Source organism: Sinocyclocheilus grahami, unplaced genomic scaffold (genome assembly GCF_001515645.1).
Source record: "Sinocyclocheilus grahami isolate Dianchi unplaced genomic scaffold, SAMN03320097.WGS_v1.1 scaffold2156.1, whole genome shotgun sequence".
Taxonomy (NCBI): domain Eukaryota; kingdom Metazoa; phylum Chordata; class Actinopteri; order Cypriniformes; family Cyprinidae; genus Sinocyclocheilus; species Sinocyclocheilus grahami.
In genome coordinates, this window is record NW_015507335.1 from 1 (window position 1) to 2,134 (window position 2,134).

At 44.8% G+C, this 2,134-nt stretch overlaps 3 non-coding genes across 3 annotated transcripts; 1 reads left to right on the forward strand and 2 right to left on the reverse strand.

Moving 5' to 3' along the window:
• Positions 1 to 113: 113 nt before the first annotated feature.
• On the reverse strand, positions 114 to 186 carry trnar-acg (transfer RNA arginine (anticodon ACG)). The gene has a single exon. It is a non-coding gene; the product is annotated as a tRNA-Arg (tRNA).
• A 115-nt stretch (positions 187 to 301) lies between these two features.
• Positions 302 to 373, forward strand: trnae-cuc (transfer RNA glutamic acid (anticodon CUC)). The gene has a single exon. It is a non-coding gene; the product is annotated as a tRNA-Glu (tRNA).
• Positions 374 to 469: 96 nt separating this feature from the next.
• trnay-gua (transfer RNA tyrosine (anticodon GUA)) lies at positions 470 to 557 on the reverse strand. The gene is given in 2 exon segments: positions 470 to 505; positions 521 to 557. It is a non-coding gene; the product is annotated as a tRNA-Tyr (tRNA).
• Between the last annotated feature and the right edge of the window lie 1,577 nt (positions 558 to 2,134).

The following is a 2,134-nucleotide window of genomic DNA, read 5'->3' on the forward strand; positions in this document are numbered from 1 at the left end:
TTGTGGAATAAAAGATGCGTGCATGGAGATTTGTCCTTTCTTCTGAACTTTTCGTAAAAAACAAACAAAAAAACAACAACTTCAAAAACAGCATGAGGAAAGTAAACAAAGAGCGAGCCAGCCAGGAGTCAAACCTAGAATCTTCTGATCCGTAGTCAGACGCGTTATCCATTGCGCCACTGGCCCACAGACTGATAGGTCTCGCGATCGCTCCAGACTTGTTGGTTTTCGACATGACAGAGGCCAGAAATTCTGTCTGCTTATTCTCATGCTGCTATCAGGGGAGCATCTAATCCGCTCTTTCCTGGTGGTCTAGTGGTTAGGATTCGGTGCTCTCACCGCCGCGGCCAGGGTTCGATTCCCGGTCAGGGAATGCTCTGTTGCCTTCCAACTGTGGACTGTGAAGCTCTGCTTGTTGCTGCGAGAAACCAAGCCAAACAAATAAAAGGTGGGCAGTTTAAAAAAGACCTCCTTCGAGCCGGAGTCGAACCAGCGACCTAAGGATTTCCGACACTTCCACCTACAGCCCTCCGCTCTACCAGCTGAGCTATCGAAGGCGCTAGGTTTAAGACTGAAACCTTTCCTTTTACTAACTCAAGAGGTTGCATTACAGAAAAAGAAAAGGTTTGTTTTAAATAAAACAGTAATTAATATAAAATTCTAGACAGCTCTGAGCCAAACAGAACCTGAAGTAGATAATTGACTCCCAATTTTATTACAGTTTTTCCTCAAATGCTAAAACACATTTCACAAACGTTTCCTCCATGTTCCCCAGTGTCTAAACACAACACCCTTTTCTAAAGCTACATAAACACAACCACACCTTCTCACTTCAAAACTCAAACTTTCACACCAAAAGAGCAGCTCGATGCTTTCAGAAATGTAAACACTATACACATCATTACACACTACAGCAAAACAATTGAAAACACAATGCTCAATTTGTGAGAAGGTTCTTTATTTCATATTTGCCAATGCATATTTTTAGAAACTTTACAGTAATGGATGTTCTTAGATCTCTGCAGAGGATTAGGCATTTAGATTTGTGAGTTTCATATGAAGAGTATAAATCTATAGTAAATTCTGCATGTACACTACTGTAACACAACTCAATGCAAAAACAGAATATATTGCACACAACAGTACTCTTGAAAACATGATCAGGGTGTGAAGTTTTTTTATTTACTTTATTCACACCACAATCACTGTGCAGCATCATGTCGCTGAGCTGCATCGGGCCACATCACCTCATCCACGTCGCAGGCTATATTGTCTCTTGCCAGGCACCGCGGGAAAAACGCCCTGGAATGGCGAATCCATCCTTGGAAGGCCTCCACTGGGATGTCAACACAGGCCAGCTCCATTGCCCTTAGGAGGTTCTCTCTAGTGTATGGTTGTCTGTCATAAACCTTCCATCTCCACGATGAGAAGAACTCCTCTATAGGGTTCAGGAAAGGGGAGTAGGGTGGCAGACAGACGTTTAAAAAGTGGTTACTGTTGGTGGTGAACCACTCTCTGATTTGGTTTGTTTTGTGGAAGCGTACATTGTCCCAAATGATCACATAAATGTGATGTGCGGGCCCAGGATGGTGTTGTTGGCGGTCCAGGAGGATGTCTTTTAGCTCCTCTAGGAAGGTGAGGAGACGTTGGGTGTTGTAAGACCCAAGGACAGCATGCCGGTGGACAAGCCCCTCCAAACCCATGGCCGCACAAAGAGTAATATTACCCCCCCGTTGGCCAGGAACCTCAGTGATGGCTCTTTGGCCAATGATGTTACGGCCTCTTTGCCTTCATTTCTGCAGGTTGAAGCCAGCCTCATCCAGGAAGAGGTACTCATGAGGTCTGGCCATCGCGTCCAACTGTAATATCCTCTGTGAAAATGTGAAAGTGCACAGGTGTTCAGAACAACAGTCAATCAGGTAGCACAGTATTGTCCAGAAGTAATGTAGGCCACTGAGCAACACAGTATGTCCACTAACTGTACTGTGAACATGGATGTATACTTACTTGCACATACTCGTAACGTAGGTCTTTGTGTCGCGCAGAGTTGCGCTCAAAGGGAACCCTATAGACCCGTTTCATCTGCATCTTTTGGCGCCGGAGAACTCGGTCTATTGTGGCCAAGCTGACATCA